At 40.2% G+C, this 14754-nt stretch overlaps 1 long non-coding RNA gene across 2 annotated transcripts in view; it reads left to right on the top strand.

Moving 5' to 3' along the window:
• Positions 1 to 6021: 6021 nt before the first annotated feature.
• LOC146434535 (uncharacterized) overlaps positions 6022 to 14754 on the top strand; it is a 120798-nt gene continuing 112065 nt past the window's right edge. Inside the window, exon 1 of one of the 2 annotated variants that reach the window (XR_014853424.1) lies at positions 6022 to 6797. This is a non-coding gene — a long non-coding RNA (uncharacterized LOC146434535). Of the gene's footprint in view, positions 6798 to 6898; positions 7022 to 14754 lie in introns of those variants that run through there. The other variant, XR_014853426.1, reaches the window with a different exon arrangement.

Raw genomic sequence — 14754 nt, 5'->3', positions numbered from 1 at the left:
AACAGAGAAAATCTTTTTTCCTCCTGCAATTTTTCTGTCTTTGCTTACTTGTATATTAGAAAAAGGTTGGTTTTAAGTGCTTAAAAAAAAGTGTTGGGAGAATAAAGCCATCTCCACTGAGTCAGTTATGGAATAGAAAGTGAAAGCTAATACTTTATTTTGAATTGTGAAAACATATTTAATATTCACTGTGGTGACGTATAAAATCTTTATTGAAAGGCACTTTACAAAACTATCAGTCTTACCAGCTTTTCTCAAAGCTATTGTGCCTAAAGGATTAGTGTATTCTCTTAAGTATAAATATGTCTGCATGACCACCAGTTTGATAAAATTAGGGTTTTTTGAAGTTAAATGCATAAATGTTGGCAGGATTTGGACTTCAGTTAATATGTTAGATAATGCTACAACGGGAATTCTGCCATGAATTTTGACTAGCCATGTGTTGTTTTAGAAATACTACAATTGTTTACTAGTTTTTAGCTTTTCCTAATTTAAATGGGAATTATATTTAAGAATACAGTATTAAAATATTTGTGTTGACCAATGCTATGCATCTTCTGTATGCATGCTTGAATTACTGCCATTCAGGTAAATTTTCAGAGAAAATCAACCTCTGAAGCACTATACAGAGATCAGTAGGAGTTGTGCTAGAAGTGGTTTAAACCGATTTTGGTTTGCTTTTAGAACCAGCACTTAATGCATACCTAATGAAGTTCAGCTTCAATTTAGAGACTACAAAAATTGATTACCCTTCTCCACAGGAGACTCTGTGGGAACTGCAATATGAATTGAATCTACAAGTGTTACACTTATCTAGAAAATATTAGAGAAGCAAAAAAACCAAAAATAACCTGATTTATAAGGAAGATAAGAACTTACCTTGCTACAGTTGCTCTTCAATAATTTATTTCTCAATATGAAATCTAGCCTCTTCTTAGAGTAGCATGTTTATTGCAATTTATTGTTTTGGAGGATTCCTTGAGAAGTCAGCACTGAGGTCTTCATACCCTTTTGTAACCTGTTAATTTCATTGTTTTATCTCTTAACACAAAGTGGACCAAAGAATGTGTATTCTGGCATCCCAGGAAGTCTGTTTGGATTAATTTCTATTTGCTGATCAAGCACAAGTGCTTTTACCTTCTGTCAGTGAGATGTCTACAAAAACTAATGTTGCAGTCTAGGAAAAGACATTTGTGAATGAGTAGCACCTGTGCCAAAAGACCTTTCTTGAGCCAGATTGGATCCCTGAATTTGATTGCAGCTGAAAGAGCTCACTGCAATGACCCATTTCTGGCACCAGGCATTTACGTACTTTTTCATACTGTTTTCAGGCCTAGCCTTTTGAACAGGTGAACATGAGACAGCACCTGTGGAGGAGAAACAGGTTGAGTATGTTCTAGTCTGGTAGCTTCCATTACTCATACTCCTTGGAACTGCTGAGGTGGTTCCAGATTTGTTCTTTGCCCCCAAACAGTGTTAATAAAGTGATGCAGGACAGAATTCGTTCTGGGGTTAGAAAGCCACTGCATTGACTTGACACACGCTTGGTGAGCTCATTGCTGGTGCCACTGGCACTTTCTTGATCTTTGCCACAGTGCATATGGTGCCTTCTGTAGCACTGAGTCTGGGCAGCAGCCAGGGAGTTGTCTCTGAGCAAAGTTTGGAATAGACTGGAAGAACATGTTGGCTTGTGCTGATACCTTCTTGTGGGCCACCATGTCCTCCTGTCACAACAGTAAGAGTAGAGCAAGTGGTAGATACTAATTGCTGCTCAGCTGTAGTTATTACTTGGCCTCTTGTCCCTGGCAGCACTTTGTGGCTCACAAATTGACCTAGAAGGCCTGTTAAGCAATTTGCAATACTTTAATATATGCTATGCAGCCTCCCAGTTCCTGTGTTCTGTGGTGCCGTAGGAAGTTCTGGAAGCATGCTGTGGAGACTGCTCTGATGGATTGTGTAAAGGTAATCATCATTTCAGGTGTTCAGGGGAATCCAGTTGGGCTTCTTTCTGTAATATGTTACAAACACTAAAATAATTAGAGAATACAGATGTATGTGAATTGCTGATGCAATTTGGGGCAATATTGAAAAACTGGTTAAATAGTAAAAGAAGAGCATTGTGTCTTGGGGCTGGAATTTCAGCCAGTTTAACTCCTGACAGCAGTGGTGGTACCCAGTGTTAACTGCACTGATGGAACTCCTACTACAGAGGTATTTTTGTATAGGCTGGCAGTAAGTGTTAAGATGTGTTATTACTGAGGGAAAAAAAATTAACTTCACTCTCTGATTCATAGTTACATACCTGATCAAATTTAAAAGCTGTGCTTATGCTTTGGCTTCCTCTAGAGCTAGTCTAGCATTTTCCTCTTTCATAATTTGTTCCCCAGACTTACATGTTGCCTTTTCTCAGTTTCTTCTTTCATGTTCTAGGTGTTCTACTGCCATGTCAGCCAGCTGCTGGCTTTCCTCCTGTAACCATGTTGCTCCTTTTTGGCTTAATTTTTGCACCTCTTAGAAACATCACCAACAACTATTAGTTGCTTACATACTTTATATTTAGGAAATTACTTTTTCATCAGTTACAGATAAAAAGAAAATATTGTAATACTGACATTACAAGTATTTGATATTGTCTCACATGAGTTTTTTAAAATTGTAATTGGATTTTTGTTCAAGTCTTTCTCTGCAACTATTTGTTAGAAATAGAATCTCTTTTTTAAACTATGTAGATACTGGGAGTTGGGCTTTCAGAGAAGATATGTAATGAAAACAATCAGATGTAGCATGAATGTTGTTATTGCTAGCATCTTGCACAGTTGCCTTGTAGCTAGGCTGTGGAATTTCTCTTTTTTCAGGCTGCAGGGACTGTGGCAGAGAGGACTATTGTTACCGTATCTATTTAACAGAGGAGCAGCTGAGGGGCTACAAATCTGGGACATAGTGTTACAGGAATTTCAAGGCAGACACACAGGCTGTCTATGTCTTTACCAGAAATCAGCCATTCTGGTGAACTATCTGCTGCTAAAGTAAGAATTAGTCTTTCTATAGACCATCTGCTGCTCCATGTTCCTCTAGCTGTTGCTTCTTCTGGAACTGCAGAAGCTTCCTGTGATAATCCTGCTGCTGCTGCCAAATACATTCTTGTGCTGTTTTCTCTAATTGTGACTTTTTTGCTGCCACCTCCTCCTTATGGCACCTCCACTCTTCTAGTTTCTGTTTCTGTAAACTAAAACGTAAATGATTATTAATTGCTATAGCAACCTTGGGTTTGCTGAGCATTCTTGCCAGAAGAGCAGATCCTAGCCCAAGGAGCTCAGTAGATTGCCAAAGTGAAGGAGAGAGAGCTGAGAATAAAGGGAGAATGGGTGCTCATTAGTGATATGTAGCATATGTCGGGTTGGTTCTGCAAATGAATATTTTTTAAAAAATACCATCTACTTTGCTTCACACTATCTGTAAGGGAGCAAAAACCTCAGTTACATTTTTCACGTGTGCTATTGAGAAGGACATGAGGAGTATGGGATACAGGTATGTGGCTTACATGGAACAAAGCTTTGGAGACAAGGGATGGAGCAGAACATAGGAGCAGTTAGGAAAGTTCAGTAAGGAAGAGCTAAAGAAGAAATCGGAATGCATCTTCGTGTAACAGGAACACAAACCCAGAACAAATACCCAGGCTATGCAACAAAAGAGGCAATAGAAAACCTTGGATGACATTTACATGTAAACAGAATGGCAGTAAAATGGGCTGGTTTTGCAGGAGGATACACACTGAGAGTAAGGAGGATCAAAGAAAGTCAAGGAGGTTCATGAAGCAAAGGAATATTCTCCTTATTTTGGGAATGGGAAGTTAAGGAAAATAAAACCAAAGATCTTCTGCTTCACTGAGTGTGGTTCACGATATTTTCCAATCGTCTTGGTGTTCTCAGTCCAGCAGCTTGACTTGAATGCCTATTTGCTTTCCCTGAAATAAAGTTAACCAGGGCATGGCACTGTTTTAAAAAAAAAAATCTTATAGGTGAGATTTGTCCTTTCTTTGCAGCCATCTGATTAAGACATGCTACTCCTACTGCTCGGACTCTTGGGGATGCCTGTTTCCCCGGGACTGCTCTGCAGTGCGTTCAGGCGTTTCTCGGTAGGCTGCAGCTCCTCGAGACACCCGAGGAGGTCGCTGTTCTCCCCGGGAAATGCCGTTGCAATGAAACATTACCAGATGGGAGGCGAAGCAGTGAGATGGTGTTAAATGCACTGTTTTGTGTAAGCAGAACGTTTCAAAAGGTGGATAGAAATGTGATAATTATATTGCACCAGAGCTTGTTTCTGATACTGATGGGTTTCCCAGAGCTTTGCCTCAGGTATTTGGTGGAGGGCTTTTTGTGGCATTTGTTTGGTTTGGTTTTGTTTTTTCTTCCTAAAGCTGTGTCAGCAGAGGTAAAGAGCAAAAGTACTCTTAGTGATTTCTTCTTATTTTTTTTTTAAGAATAAAATGCTTATATAATTAAAGGAGTAACTTACATTTCTATAGATCTTTATAACCATGTAGTTGTAACCATGCTGAGGTTTTCGTCAGGGAAAACCTGATGTGGATTTAGTGTTGTATAGAAAGTGTGGAATATCATCTTCATGAAGTAACTACAAGCTAGGTAGAATAGGCTGAAGACCTAAATTTAATGACTTTGATTCACTGTTGATTCTGATTTTTCAGTATCAACAAAGACTTGGAAAAGTCAAAATTCAGAGTAATGAGGTATGGATGAAAGTACCACAACAAATCAAGTTAAATAGTAGGAATATATGCAATGCTAAGCTTAGGAAAAAATCTAATACGCTGCTAAAAGATGGAACTTTATCTATTCACATATTTGCGATTAAAAAGTTTGTGTCGTTATACTCTAGTTTAGAATTTGCCCGGGAGTGCTGAATCAGTTTGCTGGCTCCTTTACACTCTGTGTTGTTAGTCTTCTGTTACATTAGAAGATGCTTTGTTGTTACCTATGTTTTTTCATGCTGAAATGTTGATAGGTGTGGATTCATGTACCTGGCTTGCAGAAGAAAAGCAAAGACAACAATAATTCTGTCATGATTCTATTCAAATGTTCCCTTTTCAAATGGGAACATTATCCTCACTATGTCCTCTATGCTCCTCTGTTGTTCCTTTTCCAGATCTGCCCTCACTTTTTCCATTTGTTCTTACTGCTCTTTCTTTTTCCATTTCTGTTCTTGTTCCTTCCTCCTCTTCACTTCTCACGTTGCCTTCTTGCCTTTTTTGTTCTCTTTCCTGTGCAGATTTCTCTTCTTGGCATTTTTCAGGAGGAATCTGAACAAGAATATAATTATTAATGCACTTGAAACTGACATTCTGTAAATGATTAATAAGTACACAGAGCATATATATTTCAGTTAATAATAGATTAATAAAGTTGTTATGACTTCTGTGGGGCTGCTCTGGTCACTGTGCCCAATGATGCCTGTTTTCTCTATCTGGTAAATGTTTTACTATTTTTTCTTTTGGTAGATACTTGCCTTTGTGATACCTGATGACTCTTATGCTAATTTGTCAGTATTCAGAGTCCCAATATGTTGCTACTTAAGCGGTATTCTTGAACTTCTGCCAACTTTATATTTCTCTCTATATTTTTTCTAAATGCTTTTGCAGTTGTAACAAGCAAGGGGGAGGCACAGGGGTTTCCTCTAGTCCCAGAAAAGATGACACTGAGGGAACAGGTGAGGTCTAAAAAGGCATAAAACTCTGTTAGCTGAATGGTCAGCTAGGGGATCACTGTGGTGAAATGAAAAAGCTACACACAGCCTTTATTTCTGGAGTTCTAAACTAGGACTGAGGAAAACTTTTCCAAGAGATGCAGAGATTTAAGATGCATACCTAAACAGCCTTTTTACTTTGCTGTGTGATGTCTCTTATAAAGAAGGCATTGGGGAGGGCTTTTGGGCTCCAGGTTTTCTGTGAGACTGGTCTTGGATACTTAGAGTCCTGGAATCACAGGTTTTGGGGCGGGATGGGTGGGCTGAAGGCTCTGCATGCCCCTGGGCTCCCTCCCACATCTCTGCCCAGAAATATTGCCTCAGGCAGTTGGCAGGGCAGCATCAAATTTGGGCAGGTGAGCAAACAGCAATGGCTATGTGGTGTGAGGGAAATGCCATACCTGCCTGTGTGAGTGATGCTGAAGTACATAAAAAATCAACACAAAGCCTGTTGCTAGTGAGGATAAATGAGTGTGGGATTACCTGAGATTGGATACACCTGTGCTTGGGGTGAAACATGAGCTGGGGCAGCTGGGGAGCTCTCTGGGGCATGGGGCAGCCCCAGGGGCAGGCCCTGTGAGGCTGTGGGACCAGCTGAGGGGGAGCTGGGGGTAGGGGCCCTCAGTGCTGCCCTGGGATGGAGCCCCTTGTGCCCCTCTGAGGGGGAGCCTAGGGACAGGGTCGGGCTGTGCTGAGGGAGCTGGGAGAGACCTGTGAGGAGAGGGAGCCTGGCTGCCCTCAGTGTGGCGGGAAAACACCTGTGAGGGACGAAGCTTAACCTTCCCTCAGTGTGGTGGGAAACACCTGTGAGGAGAGCAAGCCTGGCTGCCCCTCAGTGTGGCGGGAAAGCATCTGTGAGGAGAAAAAGCTTAACCTTCCCTCAGTGTGGTGGGAAAGCACCTATGAGGAGAGGGAGCTTCTCTGTCCCTCCATGGCGGGCTCGGGTGCCCTGAGGGGGAAGCAGCCATCTTGTGGTGTTGGAGGTTGGTGGTGGAGCTGTCCTGCTGCAGTAGCCCCAGCCAGGAAGGACACACTGGGTAAGTCTTTGTTCTCTTTTCTTAATCCTCATTTCATGAGAGTTTCCTCAGCACCTGCAAGCATGATTTCTCATATCCACAGCCCCACTGCTCTCCCCACTGTGTGGGAGCTGCAGGCTGTGAGTGGCTGTTGGAGGCAAGATGGCCTGAGCCAGGGGAAGACTGGAATGCTGTGGATACTGTGGTGAATTTTTCCTTCAGAAAACAAACATTTCAGTCTAGAAGTAAATCTGGTCTTTCTGTCAATGTTCTTACGTTTATGTAATATTTTTTTGGTGGTGCAGAAAAGTGTCAGATCAAACCGTACATAGGACCAAAGCCTTGTGGTTTCATCTAAATGTCATAATTTCCCCTGTGATAAACCTTAGTGACTCTTAAATGAGTGTTCTTGGTCCTTTTGCCCTGCTTCTGTTTCTTGCTCCACCTAAGTTAATTAAATACACCAAGAATCTTATTTTGAATTTTCATTTTTTATGGTCAAAAAGGTGCATTGAATGCATCATCAGGACTGTAGTGGACTTCATACAGAAAAAACTGGGGAGAAAATATTAAGAACTTGGTGCAGACAACCATTAATCTGGAACAGATGATCTTGTCCTAATCAGCACTACTCATTCCTTGACTGCTCTCCTAAAGGCTTGACTGCTCTTGGCTGTCTGTCTAGATTAAATGTTTACAATTGACTTAACCCCTGCTGGGGACAAATGGTAGAGGACCATGCTATCCAGTAGAGAGAAGCTGCAATATGAGACAGGTGAGTTGTGAGCTTTGTGCTGGTTAACTTTATGCAAGCTTTCTCCATCTCTCACAGTCTGCTTCCTACAGTGCGCAGCCCAACAAAATCCAACTTTCTGCTTCCAGGTATGATCCTAATGCATACAGGCATGCCTAAATAACCTCAAACCACATTTATCGTAAGTGCATGCTCTAGTACATTTACTTAGGGGCATTCTGGTTTACAGGTGAGGTCTGGAGAGAAAAAAATGTAGCTATTGTCTACTTCTAATAAAAAAAAAGAAAAAACCCCTCATCACTTCTGCTGCTGTAAGTATGGTTGAAATAATTTTGACTGTGATGCTTGATATCTCTTGTTTGAAGCTTAATAATAAAGGAATTAGTTTTAATAACAATTGATTATTACCACTTATAAAAAATTCAAAATAATCTCTGAATACAAAAATTTTCTTATGTCTTTTATCTTGCAAGGAACTACCAAAACAAGAGCGTAGAAATAAAGCTGGGCTGGAAATCATGAGGGCTGGACCACCTCCTTCAATCTGTTTTGAGGAAATTGACTATAACATATTAATCCTTTATATGGCCTTGCTATATCTCCCACTGAGATAACTAAAAGCTACATGCAGTAATCTTCAGCAAGATGCAAAGAGATCTGTTTCGTGTTAGTTAACCTTTCCATAAATTTTTATGATAAATGATGATAAGGGGTATCAATTTAACTCCTTGCAAACAGCAAAAGCTGAAATGGTTGTGCCAATTTGTTAGTTACATTATGAGTTGTTGATAAGAGAATATTTACCTCTTCAGGATTCGCATACTAGGACTTGACCACAACTGCTGCAGTCCAGTGCTGTACATGCACTGTGCTAGTGGGTCTAAAATTTCTGCGTGAAAACTTAACCTGAGACATGAGGAGAACTTAAGTTGCTCTGTGTTCCCTAATGGAGAATTGCTGAGGAAAAGATGAGAACTGTTTTCCTCTATAAATTACAGTTAAGGATTTGTGCTGAGAGCTAAACCAATGTCTGCTGATTTGTGCAAAGAATTGCTGTTTGCTCTTTGAGAGTTGTTGATCTTTATTCTGGCTGTTAGCTGCTCTTACTGTGACTGCTTCTGCAGTTCCTTCTAGTACCAGGGTGGCTGTGTACTGGGCACTGAGACCTCCTGGTTCACTTTACCCCTCAGGCGAAGTTGTTGTTGGACCAACAACTGGGGACAAAGAGCTGGCATCTCAGAATGTGCTTTGAGACAGAGCTTGTCCTCTGCTATTCCAGCTGGTTTTTTTCAGTGCTACAGGTCGTAGGAGAGGTTAGAAGGAGTTGTGGTGTTCTACCATTCATCAGTAGTGTCTGTACTTCTGTGTACACGTACATCACTTAACAGTTGACTGTATACAATTTCTGCAAGTGATTGTTTTGCCACCTTAACTTTATCCTGATGGTACAAAGCAGACAGAATCTGTACCGCAAGCGAGACAGCACTTAGTGTATTGCCATCAGTGTCTGAACCGTGATTGAAACCAGTCTTTAGCAGGAATAGATAGTCAAAGACATTACAAGGGAATGGGCAGGAAGTTTTGCTGCCATAGGACTTACAAGATCAAAGCTGCTGTCAACTGGGTGTTTTCCTTCCTGCTGTCTGTTCATTGGTAAGTCTCTTCTTGTATGCTGCTTTTCAGAGTTACTTGTTTTATTCCGAATGTCTCCTGCATTTCCTGATGACTGGGAGATCTCAACTATTGCTCCAGATTCAAGCTCAATATCCTGTGTTTAAAAAACTGAAAGATCCGAGAGACTGACAATAAAATTAACAATCAAAATTTGGACTTAATTACAATTTAAAAAAAAAGCTTAGACAGGTGCAGAAAAATCCTGAGGTTTTGTTCTATTCCTGCCTTAATCTCAACATGTTTTGCACACCTGTAAGCCCTGAAACTCTTCAGAATAATTTGTCAGTACCATCTAATGAACAACTTGTGTAATTGTAGTGGCCTAGCAGGTAGCTGCTAGATCCTCTTTGGGGATCACTGGTCTCCTCATTCCTGAGGTGAGCAAGTTCCATTCTCTTTTGCTGCAATGAAGATACAGAGACTTATTTGCAGGTGCTTTGCATGTTTTGTAATGGTGAATATTTTAATAATTACAGTTTCATTTCTGTAATAGTTATCATCCAGAGGTCTTGAAGTATTTTAGAAACACGTGGTCTAATGTTTATTTTTAGTTTAGGAGAGATGTGAAGCCGTAGCTTTCACTGACTTCAGCATCAGCAAGTGCTCAGTTTCTCTGAAAATCAAGCTACAAATATTGACATTTCACACTTTAATTAATAAGTTCTTTATGAATGTTTTGTGAAGTCCTGTTTGGTGTATATTTCCTCAATATAGCTCTAAGATGTATTTTTAAGTCAATAGCATTGCTAAAAGAAAAATTAAGACTTTATTTTGCTTCCCCAGAGATGGCTCTGGGAGGCCTTAAAGCAGCCCTCCAGTACCTTAAGGGACCTACAAAAGAGCTGGAAAGGGACTTTTTACAGGGCATGTAAGGATAAGGGGAAACAGCTTTAAACTGAGAGAGGGTAGGTTTAAATTTGATATTGGGAAGAAATTCTATAGTGTGAGGGTGGTGAGACACTAACAGGTTGCCCAGAGACATTGTGGATGCCTCATCCATGGAGGTGCTCAAGGCCAGGTTGAATGGTGCTCTGGGTAACCTGATCTCATGGAAGATGTCCCTGTCCATGGCAGGGAGGTTGAAACTACATGATCTTTAAGGTTCCTTCCAACCCAAGCCATTCCATGATTCCTGTCTTAGGTTAAATTGGTTTAGAGCAGGCATTGATTCTGAGAGGTGTGACCTGAATGTAAGAATTTTGTATAAAGAGTTAACATTCTTAGGGTGTGTAGATGTGGCTCCTAGGGACATGGTTTATTGGTGGTCTTGCTAGTGTTAGATTAATAGCTGCACTAAATGATCTTAAGGTTCTTTTTCAACCTAAATAGTTCTATGACTCTCTGATACATTGCTCTTTTTGCCACAGTCTTGGATTGGAGGGGAAAAAAGAAGACATGCTCATTCTGAGCATGGAATGTAATACATTCGGTTTAATATAAGCTCTGTGTGAAACATTTTACTAGGATGAGAGAGAAGACTTTTTTTTTCTTAATCATAGTTGGATCTTTTCATTTTGTTTTAAAAACTGATTCTTCTTTGACATCCTTTGGGATAAATTCCACTGAAGTCCTTCTCATTAGGCATCTACTGTAAGTAAATGCTGAGAAGCTTGTCCAGGACTTCACAGAGAGTTGTAGAGAACAATCTGTTTTAAGTGTGTCTTCCCCTGTTTCCCAAATCCCTGGTACTTAGCATCTCATCACCATGCAGAAAAGTCATAAAGCTGGTTTAACTGGCTGTTTAAAACTGATTTATGGTTGTCTTCTGTCCAAATATTACAAAACCTGCCTATTTGATGAAGTTTTCAGTGGTGTTACCATGTAGCTTCTTTATGGTACATGTTTTCTGTCTAACTCATTAGTTTTCCTCCAGAGTCTGTGTAGACTGAAGTGTGTGGTTGTGTGTTTAACTTGCAAGAATTTATTTACACCTGAGCAGTAAACTTCATGTAGCTTTCTATTCTTTCTCAGTCCTAGTTTTAAGAGGTCTTCTTGCCCTATAAAGCAATTAGATGCAGTCACAGTCAAGTGTTTTAATCTGAGGACTCTTGACAGGATCTGTTTCTAACTGTAGGAAATAGGAGGCAATGCCTGTCCCTTCTCACTATGAATATGGGCCTCATTCAGCTATTGGTGGGGTACAATTGCTGAGAATTTCCATTCAGATGCTTCACTGTATGAAGACATTGTGATAAACAATAACTAAGCTAAGATGTCTGACTAGAATAGAACAAATGTAGAAACCTAACCTGAGTCTTGTTTGCAGAAATGAAAGTGAAATATAGAAACTTGCTGTCTCTGTTTAAACTTTCATCTTATAGTCTATTGTATGGTCAAAGCAGGTTTCCAGTTGTGGAATACTGCATTCAGTTTTTATCCTATTTGCTTGTCTGAGTCTGTAAAAGTGAAGATCAACTCTTGGTCATCTTAGGCCAGACTCAGACTTGTGCAGAATAATTTTCTTTTCTGATCTTCTGTACTGTAGCTGTGGTTCAGTGCCTATTGGTCTCAGTACATAAGTTGCCAAACCATAGGATGAGAGAATAGGAAGTCTAATTCTAAATTTGATGCTGGGAAAGAAAATGGGAATTATGTTTAACTTTCTTACCCCAAGAGAAATTTGGAACTTGATGTTGCAGTCTCTTTTGGCTTCAGTTACGGATTTTTGATAGTGCTATCATTTAATTATCCTTAATGTATAGGATGGTTAAAAGAATTATTTAATATATCTTACTAAGGATTAAATAAGGTTTAAGGTTAAAGACTTACTAGAGGCAAAAGTGACAATAGTATGATCATGGGATTGATAAGATTTCCCTCCTTTTTGGTGCTTTTAGGTAATATTTTAGAATTGAAGATTTGAGGTTCAGATGTACTTTGGAACCTTTGAACCACTATTGAGCCTTTAAATGATATGATAATTAAAAAGTCTCCTCAAGTCTTATATGAGACAGCAGTAGTAAAGGGATTAGATTTTTAATCTAAAATCCAAATTTGCAGGTGTTCTATGAGCCAGACTGGAGTTGCTAGAATCAACACTGGTGATTTCAAATATCAATATTAATTGGGTAAATTAATAATAAAAAAGGCAAAGGGATCTCTAAACTGCAATCTGTGTCCCTTCCTGACAAGGCCCCAGTGTTCTTGCTAGGTTTAGCTGAAAGTACAAGAGAGTAAACTGTAGAAATAAGTAATTCTTTAGCAGTAGAAGATTGTCTTCCCTATATATATTTTAAGGGCAGTACTTGGGAAACACATATGAAAAGATTGAACTTCAGTCTTGGAGAGGAAGGAGCAGAATTTTCCTGAGAAAAAAGTCATTCTGCCTTGGGGTATTCAGTGCTTTTCCCTGCAGAGCTTGCCTTTGGAACAGTGTTAAGGCACCAGTAGAGAGAGCCATTGTTTCAAGGATGTGTAGAAAGCTGAATAGATGGTACAACTTGCTGGCAGGGCACAACGCTGAACAGTGTTACTGTAAAACTCACATAGATTTCTAAGGAGATAAAAATTCTTGTAGAGAAGGATCTTCACTTTCTAAAGTAGTGAAGTTTGTCCCCACAGTATCGGGACAAACGTGCACAAGGATCACCTAACATTAAAGGCCTAGATCTATGTCTTTGTTTTTTATATACTTCCTGCAATATATAGGCTTTAATAACTTACCTATGGTATTGCAGAGTTTGTCTCAAATGAACTTATACCATGGGGGCAATCTCATGTGCTGTGGGATGTTGGTTAGGAAAGGGCAGAGAAAGAAAGACATGAATTCCAAATATGTAGTTATTAGTCTTGGAACTGATGTCAAGTGTGGTGGGGATCAAATTCAGTATAACAACATGAACTGTTCTTCCTAAGTTGTCAGTTGCTGTTGAGACTTAAAACATTGTTACCACTGTTGAAGGTGGAGCATCCTTAGGTAGGACAGTTGCTATCATCCTGCTCTGAGCTTCCTTCTGACAGTGTGCACCTGTCGTTTTTGGCATAAGACTATTGCAAGCCCAAGAAGGAACACAGCATTTCCAGCTGTTCTGTTACCCATGACTATTGGCAAAACTGAAATGGGTCTATTTACTTTTTTTGGGGTATGTGTATTTGCTTGACCGCTTCTTGGTCCATAAGCAAAACCCTGTAAGAATTCAAAGCTTGAACATATTTCAGCAGAAGGCTTGACTGAAGCTGAGGTTTCTCACCTTGCTGCATGCTGGAAGCTTCCTGAATTCTAGATGTTATGTGTTCTTAATTGGCAGAGGATATCTTACTTTGCCAAACCTTTCTCCTGTGGTGGTAATGAAATCTGAAACCAGACAAGTTTAGCGTGGTTCTGAATTTCATCACAAATCACATCTCACACTTCTCATTTCTTGCCTGAGGGAGAAAAACTCCAGTATCTTTGTCTCCAGAAAGGAGGCAACGCCTGCAAAGTTCTTCCATGCTGGCCAATTATATTGACTCAGTGATAATTGAGGAAGGAGTCAGATATCAGCTTAGGTGTGATACTGGCGTGTAGAGCCCTGTACAACCTTAAGCCGGCCCTGATGAGACAGCAAGAAAGAAGCAGTGATGGCAGCATGCAAAACAGACTTTTGCTGACATATCTTACAATTGTCACTAAAGGTTGAAATGCAGATGGAAGAGCAAGGAAACTACATATTGCTAAACAGAGTTCCTTCTTCATACATGGAGTACTGACTTCAGGAGAGCAACCTCAGGTATCCAGAATCAACAATATATGCTAAGAAAAGCCAAACCTATATTATGCAGGCTGTGTAATAAAGATACCAAAATGGAGAGAAGACTTTAAAGATGGGTATTTTTTTCCAATTACAACCACAACACAAAAAAGGAAACTTACTGAGGCAATGGTGGGTTGTTTTTTTTTTTTGCATTTGTTTGATCCTTCAGAAGCTCTTTAGCCTTGCATGAATTCTCACAAATACTTTTACGTTTCACTAATATTTTGTAACCATGCCTCTGCTTCTGTGGTCCCATGCTGTCACCACTGTGCCCTGTCATGGTTCAGAGTAGATGGTGATAATTCTAGGTATAATTCCACTAGTCCTAAATCTGCTTTAAGGTAGTGGGGGATACATCTGATAGATTTAACTAACATCTTCCTTTTTCTTTGCCTTGGAAGCTGTACTACCTTCAAGTGTACTAGTACTGAGAGAATTACCAGTGCTTGTGTGGCAAATGTGTAGATGGGTGTCCTAGGTTGCAATATAGATGTAGTTAAGTATTCTATTACCACCAGCTGTGGGCCATTAGCTGCTATCACCTACTCCGGATGACAGGCAATGGGCCATCCGTTAGCTATTATCACTTGCTAACGACCCACCCCGTATGACAGGCAATGGGCCATCAGGGACCCACCGTGTGACTCATGGACTTATCTCATCCCATTGTGAGATGCTCTGCCGAGGAGGGAAGAGCCAGGTGTTCCCACCTGGATATAACCTGGCCTTGGAATTGCCTGAGCTAGCCCTGTCTACTGGGTTTCCAGAGGACCAGAGCTACTACTGGATCTTCAGCTGGAGACTAGACCTTCACAGG

This window comes from Lichenostomus cassidix, chromosome 7 (genome assembly GCF_008360975.1).
Source record: "Lichenostomus cassidix isolate B80296 chromosome 7, HeHo_3.0, whole genome shotgun sequence".
Lineage (NCBI taxonomy): Eukaryota > Metazoa > Chordata > Aves > Passeriformes > Meliphagidae > Lichenostomus > Lichenostomus cassidix.
The sequence above is the reverse complement of the archived record's forward strand: the minus strand, read 5'-3'. Positions and strand labels throughout refer to the sequence as shown.